Raw genomic sequence first — 5,667 nt, forward strand, 5'->3', positions numbered from 1 at the left:
TTATAGATGTTGTAGAAGCCCCACACACAATGCTGCACATGCTACAAATATTGTGATCTATGCTTGGGTACATGATTTAACTATTGTAAATGCTTGGCTAGGCTATGGTACATGCTGGAGATGCTCTTTATTCTTGAATGCCATGCTAAATGCTCATGAGTGTTACAAGACACTAAGCAAACATAAATGAGCAAGCCCTAAACTCGAGTGACTGCAAAAACTATACAGTGCTCTACGTGATATGGTCTAGACCTCGATGTCAATGTCGTGTTGGAGATATGGTGTTTTGGTTATGGTGGTTATGATGTCCCTAGTCAATGACCTCCACTAGGACAAGATCAGCTAAGGGTCAATAGTGGTCAGTTCGTGTCAGCTAAGTGTCACGATAAGTCAGCTGAAAGTGTAGAAGGGTAGAAATAAGACTTTTGGGCCATTTAGGGTCAAATCTAATAGCCAGAAGTCTATGAGAGTCAGACAGAGTTTTGTGAGCTGGAGGATGTCAAATAGAGTTTTGTGAGCTAGAGGATGTCAAACAGGGTCAGTTGGAGATCAACTGATGTTAGATAAGGGACTGAAAGATAAAAATAGATTATTACTGAAAGAAACATACAAATCCATAATTACTACAAAAAGAAATGTTCAAACCAATCTTCCTCGTTGTTGAAAGGGTAACTCGCTCTGATACCATGTTGACAGATATGAGAAAGAGCAAGAGAGAAAGAGAGGTACACAAGACATCACTCCCAAAGTAGTGTGTATTATTGATAGTGTAGAGGTATATATATGTGTGAGATCTATGTCAAGCTAGGATGAGCTATATATAGTCCAACAGAGATAATATTGATAATGACAGCATGCATGGTTTTACTTCTTATATTAGGAGTGACGATGATGTCACATGAACATGAGGGCGTGCATTATGAATCCCTCTAAAATAGCTGTTGGACTAAAGATAGGCCCTATTTTTTTGCCTTGATGTGGCAATGGAGAGCTCCGTTTGTGTTATGGAAGGCTCACTATTGGCAGCACTATTGGTAGACTCATTACTTGCTAAAGTGCCACTTTTAGCATCTTCATGAACTCTTTAACTATTTTTCGCTTCTTGTCATAATTTTGTTAAATTGAAAAGAGGATGTCAAGTCTTTACCTAAATTTCCTTTTTCCAAAAAAAGGAAAAATATCCACTATTGTGATGAATGTTCATTCTCAAGTCATTCGTTAGGTTGAACTCCTAACAGGTAAGAGGTGTGCTTTGTTGGATTTAAGGATGTCACCATTGTGATGAACATTTATCCTCAACTCCTCCTTTAAGTTAACCTCCTTAAAAGCACGAGGTGTGGATTATTAGATTTAGGGATGTCACCAAACTATCATGATTGGAAGCCCAACACCCTAACATATGTTTTAGCCATGTCTTTGTTTCTACCAAATCTTTATTGATAGGCAAACCAATTTTGTTGGCATCTATCCCCAATATCTGTGACTCTTATCAATGACCGTTGTTGTTGAACACTCTCCTACTCTAAGTTTTTATGCTTGAAGTTAGTTCTCATATAGAAATTTTTGTTGGGTTAGTTATCTCTAATCATATGAGTGTTAGGGACCCTCCTACCCCTTTTTAAAATCAAGGGTTGGACTCATCTTCAACATGTAGAGAGTGTAATTTATGCCCTCTACCTTAGTTTTCTCATCGATTTGTGGTGGGTTTGGTTTATTGGAAACCATTTCTCAAAAAAATTGTTTGTTAATAAAACGTGCAAAGAAGTTGTGTTTAGAACCTAATGTTGTTATACCATATGTAAGTAAATCTATAATAATGGCGTAAACACAAAACCCTCACAAAATGAAAGATCAGTTTTTTAACATAGGTTAAGCACCATAGAAGACAAAGAAAACAAGTGAAGAAGTGTATGTAAAAGCTAACATGATGGTTGTGATTAGAGAGATAAAATGATGGTTGTGTTTAGAGGGGGAGAGAGAGAGAGAGAGACGGGGAGCACGGGTGGGTTATTTCTCGGCAGTGAAATCAATAATCAACGAAATGACCTTACTTGAATATTTATTTATTCGTCGCCTATACACTACTTTACAAAAAAGAAAACCCTGGATTACTGCATTGTTCTCCTCAACCATATATCTGAATTAGGGCCTATGCCATCCTAGAGACAGAACTCAACACTTTTCTATTGTGGGCAGGCCTACACATCAAAACTTGTGCAAGGTGAACTCTTAAAGGTTTTATCCCCCCAAAAAAAAGAATGGTTCTCCCTTCCCATATTGCACCACAAGAAGCTCCTAATAACTGTGCCTAATTCCTTCGTTAACTAACAGCTTAGAGCATTCCGGTTGCTTTACTACGATCAATCCCTCGCATGTCACATTGGTGTCAGAGCGTTACAGAGGGTAACCAACCTTAGTTCTTCCCTTAAGTCATTCAGTAAAGTATCATGACAGTTGCCTCCCCTTAGTTAAATCCATTTCTTAAGATCTTGCAGGCCATCCTTAGGGTTTTCCCCTTAAGCATGCATGAGTAACCCATTCATTTACATTCTTCCATAGCATATAGGGTAGCACATGGCTTGCATCAGCATAGTAGTCATCCTAGCAGTCTAGTAAAGATAGGCAGTCTAAAGTCTCTTGTTTCTGCAAGGCATACATGATTTACCCATGAGTTTTCTAGGGAAGAATGACATCCATCATCAAAGGAGTAAATGGAGTTTTGGGCTTCAAATGGCATCAATAGGGGGTTCTCTTCCATATAAGAAGACGGAAGTGGCTCCAACATCGCCTGAGGAGGTTCAGAGGTCCATGTGAAAGGATTCCACAGACAGGTGAGTGTGGCGATTCATGTTTTTTCAAGCAAATTTATCAGCATTTTCCATGTAGTTCCCGTAGTGGAGAAGCATTTGGCTCAAAGGATTCAACTCCTACAGTGCAACTCAATCCCGAGAGAAGAGGACAAAATGGGGCAGTGGTTTCAGTGGGGGAGGATCAATAGAGGAGTCAAAGGGTTGTTAGGTGTACCACCTGGCAGTTTAGCCTTTCCAAAAAAAGGAAAAATATCCACTATTGTGATGAATGTTCATTCTCAAGTCATTCTTTAGGTTGAACTCCTAAAAGGTAAGAGGTGTGGTTTGTTGGATTTAAGGATGTCACCATTGTGATGAACATTCATCCTCAACTCCTCCTTTAAGTTAACCTCCTTAAAAGCACGAGGTGTGGATTATTAGATTTAGGGATGTCACCAAACTCTCATGATTGGAAGCCAACACCCTAACATATGTTTTAGCCATGTCTTTAATTCTACCAAATCTTTATTGGTGATAGGCATACCAATTTAGTTACAATCTATCCCCAATATCTGTGACTCTTATCAATGTCCGTTGTTGTTAAAAATTATTGAACACTCTCCTGCTCTCAGTTTTTATGCTTGAAGTTAGTTCTCATATCGAAATTTTTGTTGGGTTAGTTATCTTGTATTGGTTCTACAAAGCATCACAAATTTCTAAAGCAAAGAAAAGGTATTTTGCCATGGTTAGCAAGGTGTTCTCATTAATGCCACTAATGATTGAGAGCGTATATAACACATACGCATGTCTACACTTTCAAGCCTCTAGAATAGTATGGTTTTACATGGCATCATTTGTTTGCATATCTTTTGCTACCAACTTTGGGTTTATCTCTGAAACTACTATCTGTAAAATAGGTCAAAATTTCACACATGAACATCCCTACTAGTTTCATTCATCCTTGCCTTTAATCATGAGTGTTAGGGACCCTCCTATCCCTTTTTAAAATCAAGGGTTGGACTCATCTTCAACATGCAGAGAGTGTAATTTATGCCCTCTACCTTAGTTTTCTCATGGATTTGTGGTGGGTTTGGTTTATTGGAAACCATTTCTCAAAAAATTGTTTGTTAATAAAACGTGCAAAGAAGTTGTGTTTAGAACCCAATGTTGTTATACCATATGTAAGTAAATTTATAATAATGGTGTAAACACAAAACCCTCACAAAATGAAAGATCAGTTTTTTAACATAGGTTAAGCACCATAGAAGACAAAGAAAACAAGTGAAGAAGTGTATGTAAAAGCTAACATGATGGTTGTGATTAGAGAGATAAAATGATGGTTGTGTTTAGAGAGGGAGAGAGAGAGAGAGAGAGACGGGGAGCACGGGTGGGTTATTTCTCGGCAGTGAAATCAATAATCAACGAAATGACCTTACTTGAATATTTATTTATTCGTCGCCTATACACTACTTTACAAAAAAGAAAACCCTGGATTACTGCATTGTATGCCATCCTAGAGACAGAACTCAACACTTCTCTGTTGTGGGCAGGCCTACACATCAAAACTTGTGCAAGGTGAACTCTAAAAGGGTTTATCCCCCCCAAAAAAAAGAATGGTTCTCCCTTCCCATATTGCACCACAAGAAGCTCCTAATAACTGTGCTCAGTGTCCAGCCCCTAATTCCTTCGTTAACTAACAGCTTAGAGCTAAGCATTCCTGTTGCAGGCTGTTGCCGGCGTTTTTAGTTGGACTTGTACTCTGGGTATGATGCTGTTGCACATGATCTTGTAGCCAAGGGTGAGCCAGCTGCTGCAGGTCCCTGAGTCTCATCCGTCTGTAGGGGTTCCGCTGCAGCATTCCCTTGATAAGCTCCTTGGCTGGGGCTGAGATGGACGGCCAGGGCTCCCTCTTCAGATCCAGCCTCCCTCGCTTCACGGCCTCGAAGATGTCCGCGGTGGTATCCCCGTCGAAGGGCGGATAGCCGCACAGCAACATGTGGAGTAGCACGCCCAAGCTCCACACGTCCACCTTCTGGTCGTGGGTGCCGGTGAGCAGGATCTCGGGAGCGAGGTAGCATGGCGTGCCCTCCACGTCGTCGAAGACTCGACGGTGGGAGAAGTCAGCAGAGGCGCCGAAGTCCGCGAGCTTGAGGTGGGAGTAACTTCTTCCTCGATCAGCGAAGAGCACGTTCTCTAGCTTGAGGTCCCTGTGCATGACACCTTGGTCGTGGCAGAAGGACACCCCTCTCACGATGGCCGCGAAAGCCTCAGCTGCCTGGGACTCCGGCAGGCGCCCATTGCTGGTGTTGTCCCTGAGATGCTCGAGCAGGTCTCCTCCCTCGCACAGCTCCATCACCACGTGAACGCACTCCTCGTCCTCGAAGCTCTCTTCCAGCCGAACCACGTTGGGATGACCCTTGAGCCTTTCCAGCGTCGCAACTTCCGTGCGCACATGGCGAAGGGCGCTCCCTGATTTGCGCACGGACTTGCAGGCGTACTGCTGGCCCGTGCGCTTGTGCGTGCACAGCCTCACAATGCCATCCACGCCCTCGCCCAACTGGCGGCCCAGCGCATAGGAGGAGCAGCTGCTGCTGCTGCTGTTACTTTCCATGTACGTACCTAAACTGTGCAAGATGATGAGAGAGAGCGTATGAGTAAGAAGTACACGATTATAGAAGGCAAAGAAAGGTGAAGAATCGCAAAGGATAAGATGGCAGAGACACAGTCGAGGTACTTTATATGTAGACAGACAGCAGTCGGACTCAGTTTTTGTAAATTTTCCCTTTCTCAGAAATTTTTGAGAAATTCCAAATTGCTTTTAGCTTTCCAAAAATACTTCTTTTTGCCTAAAAATTACACAAAAATAACCATTAAAATT

General features: G+C 41.8%; 1 pseudogene; it reads right to left on the bottom strand.

Annotated features, from left to right (window-relative positions):
• Positions 1-4,482: 4,482 nt before the first annotated feature.
• Positions 4,483-5,400, bottom strand: LOC147633209 (calcium-dependent protein kinase 7 pseudogene; annotated as a pseudogene).
• Positions 5,401-5,667: the final 267 nt, after the last annotated feature.

This window comes from Cibotium barometz, chromosome 12 (genome assembly GCF_041138505.1).
Source record: "Cibotium barometz isolate CiBa-2024 chromosome 12, ASM4113850v1, whole genome shotgun sequence".
NCBI classification, from domain to species: domain Eukaryota; kingdom Viridiplantae; phylum Streptophyta; class Polypodiopsida; order Cyatheales; family Cibotiaceae; genus Cibotium; species Cibotium barometz.